The sequence below is a fragment of the Bactrocera tryoni genome, chromosome 5 (assembly GCF_016617805.1).
Source record: "Bactrocera tryoni isolate S06 chromosome 5, CSIRO_BtryS06_freeze2, whole genome shotgun sequence".
Lineage (NCBI taxonomy): Eukaryota > Metazoa > Arthropoda > Insecta > Diptera > Tephritidae > Bactrocera > Bactrocera tryoni.
In genome coordinates, this window is record NC_052503.1 from 68,115,536 (window position 1) to 68,135,040 (window position 19,505).

The following is a 19,505-nucleotide window of genomic DNA, read 5'->3' on the forward strand; positions in this document are numbered from 1 at the left end:
AAAAGGCGATTGTGATAGTAACAACGTGCATAAAATGAACAAGACGCATTTCTAATAAGATGTCTTCGGTTTCGCTATTAACTTTAAAGGAGATCTATACTCATGATCATTCAATCGACTCTGTGAAGCTTTCCATAGATGTAAGATAATACATTTTATGAGCCATATGAAGACAGCATTCCGTATTTTAGATACCACGGGATCGAAACAAGGAATCGGGAATATACAAGGTATATCCTCAGAGCATAGTGCTACATTGCAAATTACTGTCCGCATACTAGGGATCGAGTCAATTATAGTAACCGGTACAAAACAAATAGTATCCTTAGAATATTGTTGGAAAACCGAAGTCGATATAGAAAGCTTGTTGAAGATGAAAATTGCCAAAAATATACTCATCTGCACCACATTCCCTTTAATCTGCCAGTCATTGGTGCTTTCTATATAACTCTTTACAGAGTCGATTTGGTTTTTCATGAATTCTCTCGATGTTTTCATATCAGCTGCCGACAGTCTTGACATACTACAATTTTCGTGATTACTTTTACGGGGTTTCACGCTCTCGTGGAGTGGTAGTTCAGCATATTCTTGGGACAGATTCTGATCATTTTTTCCTTAGGATAAAATTAGTAAACTCTTTCACAACCGAAACCTTTAAAAAAAGGATTCTCAAAATTGTAGTACAAAGAGAGCACTTTGTGGTTATGTTAAATCTAAAATAATAGTAAAATTGAACACTAAAGGGCAACACATAAGTCGCCCTACTAAAATCAGGAATACCTTACTGTATGTTTTATATTCTGTACATTTAAAAGATTTTAAACCACAGTGCTTTTTTGACACTTACTTTATTCACTAGCGACACTCACTCACTCTACCGCCAGTCGATAACGGTGTTGCAAGCAACAGCGAGTAACAACGCCTGTGATGACAAAAGGCAAATTGCATGAGGACATATTAAAATATATATAAATTCACAGCATCCACATCAGCACACAATACACACAAGCGCAATTGCATATGAATGAAGCAAACGAGTCGGCGACAGACCAGCGAGCAAAAGCCGGCGCGACAAGTGTGGCACATTCTCATGTGCAGGAATTTATTATATGTATTTGTATGCAAGTGTATATGAAAGTAAGTCGACGCACATGCTTTCACACACAAACACAGACACAAATACAATGATATAACCGCGCACAAAGAGCACACATTCACGCGCTGCCGCGCTTTTACTATGGCGAAGCAGCTTGGCATACAAAAGTCAACTTTATTTGTATTTTTGTGTGTTAGTGTGTGCGTTTAACAAAGTAGCAGCTCTTAGTACTTTTTATACAAGTATAAATTAAAATAAGTAGAGTTTTTGTGTTGAATGTCTTACTTTAAGCACACAAATGTGGAGCGTTAGATATTTGAAATAAGTAGTTAATTAAATAATTTTAATTCTAAAAACTGATTTACTCTTATTTTAATTTAAGAGAACTCATATGATATTGATATTATTGGTTTCTCCAGACTGGATAAGAAGGGAACGGGGGCAAAACGAAATATCTTCTGTCATCAAACAAACAGTCGTCGCACGCGTGACTTGGCTCCCACGTCACTTTTGACAGTCATGACTTCGAAGTCGTACGTAATTTCGTCTACCTTGGAACCAGTATTAACATCAACAACAACGTCAGCCTCGCAATCCAACGCAGAATAACTCTTTCCAACAGATGCTACTTCGGACTGAGTAGGCAATTGAGAAGTAAAGTTCTCTCTCGACGAACAAAGACAAAACTCTACAAGTCAGTCAACATCCCCGTCCTGCTATATGGTGCAGAGGAATGGACGATGACAACGTCTGATGAGTTACGAGTTCTCTAGAGAAAGGTCCTGCGGAAAATTTATGGTGCTTTGCGCATTGGCAACAGCGAATACCGCAGTCGATGGAACGATGAGCTGTACGAGATATACGACGACATTAACATAGTTCAGCGAATTAAGAGACAGCGGCAGCGCTGGCTAGGTCATGTCGTCCGAACGGATGGAAACACTCCAGCTCTGAGGGTCTTCGACGCACTATCCGCCGGGAGGAAGAAGAAGACCTCTACTCCGTTGGAGAGACCAGCTGGATAAGGGACCTAGCTATACTTGGAATCTTCAATATGCGCCAAATAGCGAAAAAAAACCGACTGATACCGCGTAAACGGTACCTACGCCAATAAAGAAGAAAAATAAGAAGATGGAAATGTTGCTTGCGGTGGGGACCTATTCATTAAAACTAGATTCAGCCTTCCAGACTATTATAGCGTGTTTAAAGAGGAGATTACTGCCATCAAAGTAGCACTTGATCTACTGATCCTGAGCGTAGACTGCTTTAGAGAAGTGAATACAAAATCCAAGATTTATTGGAAGTACTATCCTTGAACTCAATGACAATGAGCTCAAGGCTGGTTAAGGAATACCTAACCTCACTATCAACGCCGACCGGTTACTTCAGGATAAAAATAGTTTTGGTACCAGACCATAGCAGAATTGCAAGCAACTGCAAAGCTGATGAGCTGGTGAGGAAGCGTCGTTTAGGTAAGAACGTATCTGTGCTCCGTGGTTCTCTTACGGCTTGGTCTTGGAAGGTGGGAGCTTCAAGAACGCTAGGCAATTATCTTAACACTTTCTTCTCGATTGCCTCGCATCTATGGGTACAACGGAACATCCGTAAAAATATTATAGTATTTCTGCCAAGAAATTGTGGCTTAATGAGATATATAATTGTGGAGAGGGAATTATCGCTCAAATTTTGCAAGCCCTTTTTTGCAGTGTAATAATAATTTATATTTTCATAAAAATTAAAAAAAATAATTTTATTGTATCACAGTTCATTTCATTACTAGATGCATTGCCTAGATGAAAAAACGATATCAAAAAAAGTTGTAAGGCAGAAAAGGTGTACGTCTCTTATTTTTCTTTTTCGTGATTGGCTCTTTTAACATCAAATCGACGTTCAACTGGAACGGTAAAGTTTTACTCTGACTATCAGCTAAGAGAATCTATGCGCTGCGTTTAAATCCTCGAACTGTCATATGTTTCGCCTGTTTATAAATGATAAAAGACTGCTTATTAATGGGCACTTAAAAAAAATGAGAAATGAAAAGTATAGGATTTCAAGCAAACTAGAGCAAAAAAATAAAAGAATGAAATAACAGTAAAACGTTAAGCTAAAAGCTTTAACCAAACAATTTCTACGAGAAAACTCTGATAATTACAAAAGAGAATTTGCTGCTAAACACTCCACTTATATATGATCGTACTCGTAAGTATAAATATTTTTAGCAAACATTTGAGAATGACAAAGGAAAGAATCCCATGGCACTAGACTTGCAACCATATACTTGTATATGTAAGTATACATATGTACTACATATCCCTAAAAGCTTACAATATATGTATAAAGTGATGGTTACAAAAGACATGAAGGAACCAACTGACCGACAAAAGAAGTTAAGATAATAACGGGGAATCTCACAATGAGTGAAGTCAAGTGAGGACCCAAGTAGAATAAAAGACTGACAATCATGTGTCCGGCTAATAATGGACACACGAGCAAAGCAAGCACTTACCAAAAAGCCACAGGATGACAAGTGAGAGGAAAAGAGGGAGATAGAGCAAATCAGTGATTGCCAGTAACAACTCTTTATATACACACACATACATATATATGTATATCTTACATATACATATATCATTGTACACATGGTGTGCGTGCAGCTCAGCTAGAATTGACGGTTAATTAACTTTTGCTGATGCGTCAACCAAAGTGCTCCGCCTTTGACTTGTTCGCCCACCTTGTAAATGTCGAATAATACTTCTCGATAGTAAGTATGTCTTCCTGCTTGAAGGACAATGGTGTTAACCAACAAATAGTAAGAGCACAAGATTGAAGAACTGCAGGTTTGTCGTAAGGCTGGGAAAAAAATAAATGATTGCCAATCACAAAGGAAATTGGAAGAAAGTGATTGCCACAACAGCAAACGACAGCAGGTAAGTAAAGCTAATTGAAGGAATGTTGAAGGAGGACTGTTGAGATTAAAGATAAGTTAAGTAAATTTTGCAAGTAAAAACATGTGTATAGAAAAGGCAGCGGTAGGAAGGGGCTGATGTCGAAGAAAGAAACAGTTTCTTTATGGTTTAAGCTTACAAAGAAAAATAACTGAACGTATTGGTTATTCCTCAGTATGCTTGCTCACATTCATTCTACTTGAAGTAAGAAGAGCAGTAAAGATTCAGATTCTTCTGCCGGCTTATTTTTGAAATACAACTGTTTTCTTTTCCAGCTCTCATAAGCCACGAGGTAAGTTACTACAAAGAGAACGAAGAAAAGCTCAACTATTTATGTTAAAAGTATAGGTCTGAAAACCTTGACAAGCGTTTTTGAAGATTAGTTTCGGATAGGGTTGCCACTTGTCTAAATCTTTAAGCTAATTTAAATATTATTTTATAGCAGAGCACTGCCGATGGACGTAAATCGTTAATTCAAAATCACAAAATTTTTCTACAGTTATTTCTTTGAATAGAGTTGCCACATATCAAAATCTTCAAAATAATTTAAATGTTATTCATTTTAAAGAGCCCTCTTGTCATTCAAAGTAGACAGTAGGCCACTAATACGAAATCACTAATTTCTACTGCAGACATATTTTTGGTTAGAGTTGCCATCTAAATAGTTAAAACTAATTTAGAAATTATTTATTTGAAAGAGAACATATGATCGACGTGAAACACTTAATGAAACTCTAATTTTAAGAACTAATTTTTACTAAATATATGCGGCTAGAGCTGCCACATGTCGAAATATTAAAACTAATTTAAATATTATTTATTTTCAAAGGACGTTCCAACGACATAATTTGTCTATTCAAACTCACTCATTTTCACTTCAGACATATTTTTGGATAGGGTTGCCACATGGATAAATCTTAAAATTAATTTAAATATTATTTATTTTAAAGAGTCGATCCAAATCACTAATTTTTTACTTCAGATATATTTTTTATTTTTTTTTAGATATTATGTATATCTAAAGTTGGCCTCTGTCTTAATACACATAACTAATTTAAGTAGATATCGACGAGAAGTTGTCTTGAATCCAACATTATTTAGCTTTCAGCTGACAAAAAAATATTAGATTATAACTGATTACATTTCTCAAATCCAGAATTTAACCATCTTTAGAAATAGAGTTGCCATTTAAGAACAAAAATAAAAATACTGCAAAATATTTGCCAAGCTCCTAACGATTCATATAATCCACGAAAAAAATTTTCGATAAATCTTTAAATTATAATATTTTTAAATGTACATAGTTGCCACTTGTAGAAAAAAATTCAAAATAGTATATAATAAAACCGTTTAACAAAGTTTTCGATATTGAAATTCTGTAAGATATGTACGTACATACATATATTTATATATATATGCATCCATTTTGGAAATGAGTTGCCAGCTTTTGGAAAAAAGTGGAACTGAGTATACAATGAAATGTTTTTAGTGGAAAACGTTTCAAACAATCAAGGGAAAAATATAGCAAAAGTCTTTAACTTAAAAGTATTTTTCAGCATAGTTGCCACCTATAGAAAATTAACTAATATTAAACATTTTATAAAATGCGCGCAAGACTGTTTGGAAAGTGTTCAGAGAAGTATTCAAAAAAATGTTAACTAGGCATATAATTGATTAGAGTTGCCACTATTTGAACAAAAGTGAAACAATAATTGTAATAATAATAATACAAAAAAATTGTAAAGCATCAGACGTTTCAGAAAGTTATTGGGAAAATTTCAGAAAATCTTTTAAACAGTTATGTTTTGGAAAGGAGTTGCCATCTACTGAAAAAAGTTAACGTTGGAGACGTTTTGGAAAGTGTTCAGTAAAAAAGAAAATCAAAGAAAATTTTTAATTAAATTAATAAAATGGGACAGAGTTGCCAACTTTTGAAAAAAAAATTTAAACATAAATTATTTAAAAATGTTTGCAAGCACAAAATATTTCAGAAAGCCATTGGAAAAATATTTGGAAATCAAAAGTTGTATTTTGAAATGGAGTTGCCATCTAATGAAAATGTTAAAGTAACTAAAAATTATAATCCCAGCGCTAGATGTTTTATATAATCTTTAAACTAAATTTAAATTAGTTATATTTATGGACAGGAGTTGCCACCTTTTCAAAATATATTTTCGGAAAGTGGTTAAGAAGTTAATGATTTATTAATAGAGTTGCCACTTATAGATGTATTTTAAACCGCATGATGCTGGAGAAAATATTTAGATAAAAGCGAATAGAATTGCCACCTTTTCAAAAACTTTCGGAAAGTGATTAAGTTCAAGATTTTTTAATAGAATTGCCACTTACAGATGTACATATTTTAAACCGCATGATTAAAAAAAAAATATTCAGATCGAAACGAAAAATATTTAAATAGTATCTACAAGAAATTTCATATATTTTCTATGCTTGTGTTCAGTTTCCAGTTAGTATATGCATATAATTTGTAAAATTATTTTATTTCCATTACTTTTTGTATTCTTATTCAACGATAAAAAATATAAGTAAACTTAACGTAAAAAAATCCCCATTTATTAGTTACATTTCTTGATTCCAGGAATTTTAATTATCTGCATATAATTTTCTAATAATTCATCCCTTATTACTTCTACTTTGTGATTTTATCTTAATGCATGATTGCATGCAAATCTTGCAATTCGCTACAGTACATTAAGAAGATAACGAATGTAAGTAAAAGGAAAAAAGAAAAGAAAATAACTCAGGGGCTTTTCGAAAACACACAAAAAAAAACATGCAAAATAAAAAAATAAAAATAAAACTCAAAGGAAACTTGAAAAAAAAATTGAAAAAAAACTTGAAAAAAACACGCTCACACGAAATTAAAATCACGGCTCATGAGCAAATCAAAGGCGATTGACAATTTTAATTTCTAACTAAAGCGAAAAGCAAGGAAAAAGCAGAGAAGTACGAATTGCGGCATAAAGCAAACAAGCGTAACGCTCATAAAATTAAATATAAGGCAAATAAGAGGCAGACAAAAGATTTATATTGCAATAAATGTTTGAAAATCAGCAATTGCCATAGCAAGTTGGTGCGCTGCGGAGGGCAGAGAGTGGTAGCACAGTAGAGTAAGGAGATTTTCAAATAGACGGACTTACGCTGCTGCTGTTTGGACGGCCACTGGCAGCAAACGACAATGCAGACAAATAAAATAATTTGCCAAAGCAGCAAATTTTATGGCTATTGTTGTAATTTTGATTGTTGTGTGGCAAGCTATTGTATATTCATTTATGTGGAAGCGAGTATATGCAAGGAGAGGAGAAAATAAAGTGATGTAAGAACAAGAGCATGGCAAAGATATTAAACATTCGTAGTATATAAAAGATATGATTTTAATAATAGCAACAACAACAATTATGGCAGTCAATAAAGGCCACAAACTTTGAGCAAAAATCACAGGCTTTGCAAGACTCGCATGTGAACATTAAATAAATTTATATTACAAAAACAAACAGTCAGGCATATGCAAGTTGTATGTAGAAATTACAAGAACGAAAGATCAGCAACAAAAATGCTTATAACAAGTGCAACGTAGAAAGCTACATATTTGAAAAATTAAAATGTTCTTTGTTGCTCAATTTAAAGTGAAGCGAACAACGACTGCGCTGTGAACGCCAACGTCAGCTGCTGCAGCAAACAGCCAGTAATGTCAATAGACGTTAGAGTGTTGACAGTAGACCAGCAGGGAAAATCAAGCATATTTTATACAGCATAGTCGTTTGCCATAATAAGAGATAAAAAAATTAAATATCATTATTTTTTTTTTTTTTCATTTTTATATATCAAAACAGGTGGCAATGCCTAAAATAATATTTGGCTATTATAGATTTTTAAATAGCATTTATTTTTCTCATATCATTATTTAATTTTTATGTTAAAAAAAAAAATTTGAATTTTAAAAAAGGTGGCAACGACTTTTTGTACTCAAATTAAAGCAACTAAAATAACACGAAATTCTCTTAAATGTGTTTTCTATTTTAAAACAGGTGGCAATCACATTTTTAATTAAAAACACAAATAAATTTTGCTAAATGTCGTTTATATTTTAAAACAAGTGGCAACCTCCAAAATAATATTATGTTAAAACTTATCCTTAAGTAACACTAATCTCCTGTCTGTTAATTTGTTCTAAAATTAAAGCTGTCTGAACACTCGAAAAACTCAACTTTGACTTCATAGCGGATCACTTGGATCATGGAGTCGCCAAAAAGAACTCCGGTTTTTGGGTGGGAAGAAGCCCATGGAGGAGAGGAACAGCGAGCTTCTTCACGGATGACTCAAAGCTTGGGAGGAATGTTGGTGGAGGTTTACTGTCAGGAGCTCTCTATCAACTCCAGTTTCAGCCTTCGTAACTATTGCAGTATCTTCCAGACCGAGGTTGCTGTCATTGAGGTAGCAGTAGATTTACTGCTCCGGAGTGCAGCCCCTTCAGAGAAGTGATCATCCACTCAGATAGCACAGCGGCGATACTAGCCTTGAACTCATTAACAGTGCGTTCAGAGCTGGAGGACCTAACCTCGCTAAAACTATGAGACTGGTATGGGGACCAGGCCACAGCGAAATCGCAGGAAACTGTAAAGTTGATGAGCTAGCAAGAAGAGGCACCCTAGAAACGCTATCAGTAGAATGGGTTGGTGCTCCCGTATACTCTAGTGTTCTATTACTACATAGCTGGGCTTCGAGAAAGCTTGGCTAACGCTCGGCCATCATCGGTACATGCGCTGACGCAAAAGCCTTTTGGCCCAAGATCGATCGCAAGAGATCTAGTGATCTCTTTGCCCTCAGTAAGGCTAGTCTCTTCTTAATTGTATGGCTTTTAACGGGCCATTGCCCTATTGGCGTCCACGTAGTAAAGCTAAGAATCCTACTAGACGTCATCTGCAGAAGATGTATCGAAGAAGATGAAGTGGAAACAACTCAATACTTCCTTCTTGACTGTCCCGCGTTTGCGAGGTCAAGACTTAAGCAGTTTGATTTGATTTTGATCTTCCATCCAACCTATCCTGTACCGAAAAAAGTGTTGGATTCAAGGTATGGGTCAATAGTGCGTATATTTTAAAACAGCCTTCGTCAGCCTGAAAGAATTTATTGCGCCAGTTTAGAAGCCAGTGATACAGTAAAAGTTTCGGAATTTCTCAAAACATTTTGATGTATGTATCCCGTGCAGCAAAGATACAACACATAAAAACTACGTGGAAACTTCTACAATCCTTGAAAGTTCTTTTGTAGTAACAAGCGCTTTGTTTGAACCACGAGAGCTTCACAACTTTTCCTAACGAGCAGCTACAAAGACGACAGCACCGTTAAATTGCCTTCAACTATTTGAACATAATAATGCTGGCAAAATATTAAATATATATACATAAATGCTTATTTCGACCAACCGTATCACTTACCAGTTGCCCGTTAGGCAACACAAACACACAAATATATACCGACAAAAGTATATGCGTTGAAGGAAACAGTTTCTTTTTTTTTTGGTCTTTTGAAACCATGCGGGCTGGTATTGTCTCAACTTGCATTCGAGTTTTGTCGTTTGTCCGCTTGCATTCTATATACATACATATACCAATATCAACTTACTGCTATGTTGCTCACCTTACCTTCCCCTGCGCGCTCACTTTATCGACCCTGTCCGTTTACCTTGAGGGGTCTCAGCTGACAGGTAGCGCTAGTTACTTTACACACGGTACAGTTCCATAGTTCTTTGCTATTTTAGTTGACCGCCTTGTCGACCTTCTGTCAGTTCGGTTAGTTCGTTTTGTAGTAAATTACAAAAAAACAAGAACGCATAAAAACTAGACTATGTGCAAATACATGAAAATAAGTTGATACACAAAGTGAACGAGTAGAAAAAGGCATCGAAGACAAAAGTAGCATAAGGCTGCTTCGTGCTGCTCTTTACGTCGTCGCCTCTCTCAGCACGGAAATCGAGTTGAAAGCATGGAAAAACCACTGTCACTGATACTCTGGTCTAGCTTCGTTTAGCGTCTCAGTTTCTTTGGTCGTCTGCGCATTGGCCGTACCGTTTTTCAAGTTGATTTCTAATTTGTTGATTGTTGCTTTCATGGTAAATATTAGCCTTTCATTGTAGCTAAGTGCATAGTCGCACAGGCTTTCAGAAAGTATATTTTATAACTGCTATTGGTATCTATACATATAGTATATAAGGATGCACAGTAAACTTAAAGTTTTCGAGGTTATGTGGGGTTAGGAAAATGCCTGCAATTTAAATCTGAAAGCTATCTCAGAAGCATATCTTTTTATTGCATAAGGTTTGTATGAGTAAATGAAAAATGGGTAAGCCAATACTCAACATCGTTTGAATAAATTGGGATGTTGCGCTTACTTAACCTTCTTCCTACGCTATATGTAACTTAGTATTCCCAGATAAGTCCTGCACTTCTCACTTGCTGTCGTTGTAACGCTTATATACCATAGTCCCCATTAGGGTGGTAAAGTTCAGATAAGTTATAATCGAGGTCATCCGACGGTAGGCACAGGAAACGTGCTGTTTCGACGAAGCCGAACCATAGGGAGAGGGGGGTGACAGATGTATGGGGTTAGCTGGACATGCAAAGAGGTGGTTAAAGTCATGCGGAGACTCGTTGCATGCTGGATATATATTTAATATGTCGAAGTCGATTCTGGATAACTGGGAGTTTGACCTGCTACAGTAGCCAGAACGAAGCTGCGCAAGGGTCACTCTCGATTCTTGCGGTACCTCGAGCTCTTCGTCTACAATGGAAGGTGATTTGATTCCAAGTACGCCATTGACTGAAAGGGAGTCGGCCAAGGTGTTTATGCATTCACTGTGAATGGCGGTCAGTGCATGTCTGAAGTTATGTAGTATATGCGTATTGTCTTATAGTATGTCGTCGACGTAGTTGAGAAAGGACCTCTTGATGCTCCTAGGAGGAGTTTTCAATTCCCACAGCAGCCAGTTCCACGTCACCGGAATTGACCCACATTTCATCCGGCCAAGAACTGCAGTCTCAATGTGGTCGGTCTGTATATTGAGCTCACAATCTTTATACCAGTACTTGAAAAATAATGTCAGTTCTGAAAAGCTTTTCGATGACCCTTAACAAATTGAATAATATTGCAACACTATTACATTTTCGACAGCGAATATTCACCCTTCGTATTCCTAAGATCGTTCAAGAATGGAATAAGCCCTTTAACGAGATCACTCAAGACAACAAAAACTCACAATAAGCTCACTATCAATTCAGATAAATAGGTGCATCACTAATATTTGTTGAGTAAATTCTGGTTCATCTGCTAGGAAACCTTATCTGAGTACTTTTTCTGAAACTCTATGAAGACCCCTTCAAATGACTAACGAACTTTATGCAAAGTCGTTGTTAGCTTCTTTCAATAATTTTAGATGTTCCATTCGACGACGTTTGAGTCCACTATCATCTGTAAAGTAATCACTTCAGATGACTTCGAGCCAAATACAACTGTCAGGATAACTCAAGTTAGAAGCAAGATATGTATATCTACTTCAAAGAGGTTTCCAACATTGATCGTTGTGCGATTTTACCAACCAACTTACACTACCTCTAACCTTCCTAAAAGAAAACTATTTGCCTGAAAATGTTTATCAAAGGTAAATAAGGAAGCTCAACTAACGTATGTTTCTTCAAATGGATTTTGTACTTGCAAGGCGAAATTTGACTTCAAATTCCAGTTTTTACCAGGAAAGTGAGGAAGGGTCGGCGGTGTTCGGAAACGAAAATAGACCTTTTTAGATACTTCAGTGATGTTAGTGGCAAGACAAATCAATGATGGAACATCGTCTCGAAACCTTTTGAAAAAGTTTTAAATCTTCTGAGGAATTCCAATAGTGTGAACAAATTTTAGCAGCCATCAGCGGATCACAACGTAGGCTCTAATGAAATGAGGATTATTTAACCGCATAAGGTATAGAAATGAAGCTCCGGCTCCACTAATAAGAAAAGGGTGGCAGAAGTTTAAGCGGAGAAATTCAATACGTATAAAGTAAATCCGACTGAAATAAAATTTTAAAGGATCTCTAACGTTCGTAAACAGAATCACTTTCACACGAAGGCACTTGAAAGTACCCAGAACTCCTTTAAGACGAATTACTCATAATTTGGAGTGCATTTATAGTACTTCAGCACAAAATGAGTCTGGGTGTTAAGGCTTTCATATTATGATCACAGACTTTAAGAGAACAAATACGCAGTCTCCGACCGAGGGCTGCAGGAGAGGCGGACTTGGCTTGAAAAGCCTCTAATGAATCTTCGGCGAAGATGAGGCCAGTAAGATTCTGATTATGATGTACTAGAAACCCGAAACGAATCAGTTTGACAAAGGGCTGGTGACGGCAGTATGCTGTCACCTCAGTAGGTAAGATTGACATCGTTAAAATCTTGACAGGTCTTTAAGTACGTTCAATGCATGTCGCAAAAATTCTTTGGCCGTATAGGTTTAGTTGAGACGAGCTCCTTATTCTTGCCCGAACCTGGCTCTGAATATAAGCTTCCACAAGTCTTGTGTTAACTCTCATGTGACCTCCCTGCTTGCATAGATAACCACGGGGTTCATTAAAGGCAATTGCTACAACGTGCGGAGATAGCGGCTTGAAACGGAGATAAATGATCAGCATGAAAAGCTGACTCGATTTAACCATGTCCGCGTGCCTGTATATACCAGAACAAGTCTCTTGGTTTTTGAGATCTCTGTCTGAAATTATGCACACATTCCTTTCTTCTCAAGAAGCTGCTCATTTATTAAAACTGTCGTTATTGGATCACTATAGCATATATCTGTCATACAAACTGATCGATCGGAATCAAGTCCTTGTATGGGAAACTTTTTTATTTGTTGAGATATCTGCACAAAATTTTGAATGGGTTATTGTCCAAAGCAACAACGCAATCTCCTAAGAATTGGTTCAGATCGGACCACTTTCGCATATAGCTACTATACAAACTCAACGATCAGGATCAAGTCTTTGTATGAAAAACTTTTCTATTTTGGCAAGATATATTAATGAAATTGGGCCTAGCTTACTATCCAGGGTAGCCGTATAATTTTCAGCTAAATTTTTGTGATCGGACCACTAAAACATACAGTTATCATATAAATTGGCCTCTCATAATCTAATACTTGTATGAAAGACCTTTTCATTTGACGAAATATCTTCAAGAAATGTTTGTACCCTCTTACATAAGAATTTAAAAACTAAAAAAAAACATTTTGACACACCCTGTATGCCTGCAATTAAATTATTCATTGTACAATGTTGCATTTGATTGCCAACGGCGCGTTAAAGAAACAATTTTCGAAAATAATTCACTCTCACTGCAATTCACTTTTTGCGCAAACAGTTTGCGCAACCCATGCCCACAAACAAATAACGCAAAAACCGTTTGAATAAAAGCAAGCAGAGTTAACAGAATGAGCAGAGAAAAAAGATGCGAAACAAGGCAAATCAAATGGCGGGGAAATACATAAATAAAAGAAACAATAAAATATTCGCAGCAAAGGAATTAATTATTCATAAGGCTGCAAGTAGACGAAATCAATCATATTTTTTCCCAACATTATGCTATATATTTTTTCGCTACTATTGTTATTATTGCTTTGGTGTAGACTGCGCGCATTGTGTGTGGCAAATAAAATAGCATAAATAATAATGGTAATAAAAATGGTAAGCGTGTGCTAAATATATAAGTTAGCTTGTATGCCCTGTAGGAAAAAATGGAGTTGAAGAAATTAAAAATTTTTTTGGGTGCATGTCAAATGTAATAGTTTTATTTTCGAGAAATTTTACTAATTTTCTTGTACATTCTTGCAGCAAGAATGCAAAGTTTGTAAATTTTCCAACAGGGTTTTCAAAATTTTTTTCATATACACAAATATAGTACATGCGTAATGGAAAGGCATTTATATTTATTAACATACCGAAATGTTGCCGCTTCGTATGTTGCTAACGTTTTTCGCTATAATTGTTGTTGCGTTTGCCACCGACGTTGTAATCCGCGTTATTAGTGTTGTATATGTATGTGGTTGTTGTTGCTTCGGTCTTACTTTTTGTTGTGGTTGATTGGTGGCCAGCTAAGCGCTCGCAAAGCCTTGGCAAATTCACTCCAAAATTAATGTTGCAAGCAGCAAGTCGTACGCCAAAAAATATACATGCGTTTGTGTGTATATGTGTGTGTGTGGCAGTCTGCTTGCTCGAATTACATATATTACTTTTGTAATTAATTAGCTTTTTTCACTTTTTCAAATAATCTTTTTGCTGGATGACACCGAAATTTGTTGCCACACTTCCGACGGCTTTATGCGCTTAACGGTTTACTTTTTATTTATTACTTTATGAATTTTTTATTTGCTTTGCGTACACTTTTTGCCACAATTTTGTTAGTCACGAGTGTGTATTGGTTTTAAAATTTTCACAACTTTGCAGAATGGAATAAAGAAAAAATAAATATAAATTAAAAATGTGTTAATTTTTTAAGAGATATTGCCCACAAGGGGATAATAAAATAGCATTTGGTTTCAACAAATCAAAAGCAAACACGCCGGCATACATACATACTTACATACTAAACATACACCGCAGAAAAATAATTTTATTCAAAAAAACACTTTTGAAATTTAAAAAAAATTAATAAATAAAAATTAATTAAATTAACAAATAATTTGAATAATAATTTCATAATTAAGAAAATTAATTTTTTATAAATTAAAAAAGGAATGGATATTTAAAAAAAATTATTAAAAATAACTAAATTAGAAATATTTAACACAAATATTTTCATAATTAAGAAAATTAATTTTTTAAAAATTGTAAAAAAAAGGAATGGAATTGAAGAAATTAAGGAATAAAACTTACTAAATTAAGAAACAATTAAAAATAATAATTGCGTAATTAAGAAAATTAATTATTTTATAAAATACTATAATTCGAAAAACTGTTAATTAAATTTATATTTTTTTTAGTACGTAAGGAGACCGTCTTACTAGGTGAGTGATGTACCCACCATAAAACTTCCTCTTCTACCATGGAATTTTCTCTATTCCAAGAATTTAAAAGACTTGGCAATTTTAAAAATTGAGAAATATAACATTTATAAAAAAATGTTATTACAAATTAAAATTATGTCAATGAGTATTTTCGACAATGACATTATTTTTTATGAAAATAAATATTTAATAATAAATAATTTAATAAAATTACAAAAAAATACAGGCCAGCGAAAAAATTAATTAAAAAAATTATGCGATTTAAAAAAAATATTGACTAAAACTTAATTAAATTTAACATACTAAGCATATAATTTTTTTTATAAATGATAGCAATTAAAAAAATATTAATGTTAAGTAATTAATAATTAATAAAATTGTATTTTTATTAAAAATTTTGTGAAATTTCAAACAAATAGTAAATAAAAATTAATTAAATTCCTTAAATTAAAAATTTTCTTTTTTTTGAATAAATTATTTAAAAAAAAGTATAGAACTTATAAAACTGAAGAATAAAAATGATTAAATTTAAAAAATTAAGAATTTTATTTTTTTAATAAATTAATTATTATTATTATTAATTGAATAAAAATTATTATTAATTGAATAAAAATTAATTAAATTTAACAAATTATGAATATTGTTTTTTGTTATAAATTATAACGAGTGAAACAAATGTTAATGTTAAGTAACTAAACAATTAATAAAATTGTATTTTTATTAAAGATTTTAATGAAAAATTTAACAAAATGTTATGAAATTTAAAAAATTAATGAATAAAAATTAAAAAAATTAACATATTAGGAATATTATTTTCCTAAAAACATTAATTAAAAAATTAAATATATAAAATTAAGGAAAATTAATGAAAAACAATTATTTAAATTTAAAAAATTAAGTTTATAATTTTTATTTATAAAATATAACAATTAAAATTCGTTTATGTTCAGTAATTAAATAATTAATAAAATAGATTTTTTTTATTTGAATGAAAAAAATTAGGGAATTTTATGAATTATTAACAATAAAAAATTATTTATTAAATTACTATTTAGAAATGTAGTATATTATAAACTAGTATGTTTATCTAATTTAAATTAATAAAAAAAACATAAAAGTAAAAAAAATGTATAAATAAAATATATTAAAATATTGTATATAAAACAATAAAATTATTTTCATGATTTTATTATATTATACAATTGTGATTTTGTGAATTTAATTTTTTTATTTAAATTAGAAAATAAAAAACAACATCTATTAAATTTAATATGCTACAATTCTTTTTAAGCAATTATACTAAAGAACATTTTAAATTATAACTTTTGTATATTTTATTAAAATTTTTTATTTATTTTTTATTCATATAATTAAAATGCCACAATTATATATAAAAAAATATTATAAAATAATATAGAAAAATATTATTAATAATATAATATAAAAAAAAATATTAGGAAGTCTGCAAAAATTACAAAACTTAGATATTTCTTGGAAAATCACAAAAATAAAAAAAAATTAAAAACAAAAAATGGATTAAATTTTTTTATGAGAACAAATATTTATATTTTTTTTTCAAAAAAAAATTAGAATATTGTTGGCAAATTATAAAAATAAAACAAATTAAAATAAAAATTCAATTAATTAATTAATATTGCTCTAAAGCCCGTTTTTTACTATGCAAAAATAATATAATTACAAGTAAAAACAATATTTCTTAAATAAATATAATATATACAAATATGTATATATAATAATTCTAGATATATAAAAAATTAATATTTTTAAAAGCAAAAACAAGTTATGAACCTTTTTAAAGCAACTAATTGGTTTCCACATTGCTCTCACCACAACTTTTTTTGCACTTATTAAGGAAAAAATTACCCTTTTAGAAATATTTCTACATATTTATATGTTCAAAATTTGCAAACACATAAAAACAATTTAATTGACTGCACAAAATAACACTTGCATATTAATTTACTAGAAAATTTTAGAAATAAATATTTAATGAAGTGCAAAATTTATAATGAAGTACAATTTTTTTCAAATAACCGCACAAAAATATTCAAGAAAAAACATAAGTATAATAAAAATACACATGTGAAAGAGCAAAAAATAAATAAAATGAAAAATTGTTGTAGCACCAATATCAGTCAATGTGGTAATAAATTACTTAATTAAAAATGCATATGCACTCAATTAACTCCCATAAATAATGATACACTGCGTAGTTATTTTATAGACTATATGCGCAAATACGAACATTTTACATAATATAATATACATATACACATACATATATAAATATATAGATATATAAATATATAGATATATGCATATATAAATGGAAACCCATTCAAAATTGCAAAAAATAATTTTTTTTAATATTTTATATTTTATGAAATTCATTTGTTTCACAATTGTTTATTTATAAAATATCGTCCAAACATAAGTTTTGAAATTTGTATATCTAAACAGACGGCAATTCATAAAAAGTTTAATTTTGTTGAGATAACGACGAAGAAAAGCACATAGTCAGCCAAGAGAGAGAGAGAGAAAACACTGTAAATCCCAACTAATAGTACATTCACTTCACGGCTCAAACTCGAGTTTATCTGTCATTTAGGTGTTTAGGTATTTTACCATACTCCATATATTCTCACAACTTAAACATCACCACGTTTTGTCTGCTGTTTTAAGCCACTCAAGTGAAAATTTGGATCATATCGTAGACTATTTCAAAAGTGTCTCATCTTACATATATTCAAAGAATTGGTGCAAAAGTTGCAGAATCGCGTACCAAACTCTCAATTTCTTTGGAAAGTGTTCCGAGCATCTACCAGCGGAGTTCAACGCTATAAGTCAGTTTATAGATATAAACTTTCATCGTAATGAAAGTATCGCCAAACTCAGTGATAGTCAAGCGGCACTTGATGCGATCTCTGTTTATGAAATAACTGATGCAAGAATGTATAGAACGGCTGAATAGCTTATCTGGTCGTAACCAAGTGCATACTATCTGGGTTCCAGGTCACAGGAGTATAGCATGGAAAGAATTGGCTAACGAGCGTTTCCGCGCTGCAACTTCTACCAGAATGGTAGTATTGCGGTTGGTTCTCAAACCATAGGGAAGCTGATTCACAAAGAGGAAAGAGTAAGCTGGGAGAAGTATTGGCAGCCGGCCATGGTAAGCTCAAGAAGCTCTTATTCAACGTGAACCTAGCCTCTTATGCTAACTGCCGATGCTGCGACATGGAGCTGAAAACTGCCGAGCACTTGATGAAAAACTGCATAGCAACCAGCAGTCACCGGATTAAGGTTTTTAGATCCATGTTTCCGAAAGGGGATCACATTACTTTAATCGCAAGTAGTAATATACTAGTACTACAACTAGTACTAGATAGAGTCAAGTGTAGAACCCAAGTGATGAAAGTTCTCTGACTGTCGTTCACTTGGGAGTGGCCAGAAACGACTCTTATACATATGGCTGAAGCAGCTCAAGACTTCCGGTCTTAGACCAAGTATCCTCTGGGTAGCCAAAGAACATCCGTTTGAAGGCGGGTTAAAGTGAAAAATTACCAACAGCCTCGAAAAAGGAACCCCCTTTTTAAGGACCTGGCTTCGCTTGGAATAACCAATAGGCGCCACATAGCATAAAAGAGGAACCACTGGCGCGCTGTTGTTAACTCAGCTATAACCGCGTAAACCAGTAAAAAAGAAGAATATATTAGAATTTATTAATGTGCTTGGGCTATGTGAGTCGTTGTGACAGAAGGGAGACCACAATAGACCTTAGTTCGCGATTAGTCGAAATTACAGTTTTTAAACTCGTCGTGTTAGCTTGTTTAGGATTTGTATACCACATACGCGAATTAGTCCCTCAATTTCTGAGATATCGATATGAAATTTTGCGCACATTCTTTTCTCACAAGAAGCTGCTGATTTGGAAGCTCGGCAATCAAAATTAAGTCCTGTATGGAAAACCTTTTTATTTGACAAGATAACTCCACGGACTTTGGTATGAGTTACTCTTCAAGTCAATGTTACAATCTCCCAGCATAATGTTCAGAACGTTTTTTTCTCATTGACTTTGTTTTTATTTTTATTTGTTCTTATTATTATTTTTTATTACTTTATTTGGTTATTTATTTTTTTTTTTTATAAACATATTTTTTATTATAAAGATTTAAAAAACAATTTCACACTTCTAATATTATTTATTTTATCGACCATTTTTACTTAAAAAAAAGTTAGTCAAACTTTTTTTTTTTATTGAAATGTTCATACACGTATATTTATTATTTTTTTTTTTGTTTTTTGTAATTTTTATATCAGTAGAATTGGTTTTACTACTGTAATTTTGTTTTTTTTTTGGTATTGTAAGCTTTTAAACA

At 32.7% G+C, this 19,505-nt stretch overlaps 1 protein-coding gene across 4 annotated transcripts in view; it reads right to left on the minus strand.

The window, feature by feature from the left end:
* LOC120779082 (Ig-like and fibronectin type-III domain-containing protein 2) overlaps positions 1-19,505 on the minus strand; it is a 205,850-nt gene that overhangs the window by 180,955 nt on the left and 5,390 nt on the right. For 3 of the 4 annotated variants that reach the window (XM_040111231.1, XM_040111228.1, XM_040111229.1), the window contains exon 2: positions 14,044-14,540. The gene's annotated coding sequence lies outside the window, so the exon portion shown is untranslated. Of the gene's footprint in view, positions 1-14,043; positions 14,541-19,505 lie in introns of those variants that run through there. The other variant, XM_040111230.1, reaches the window with a different exon arrangement.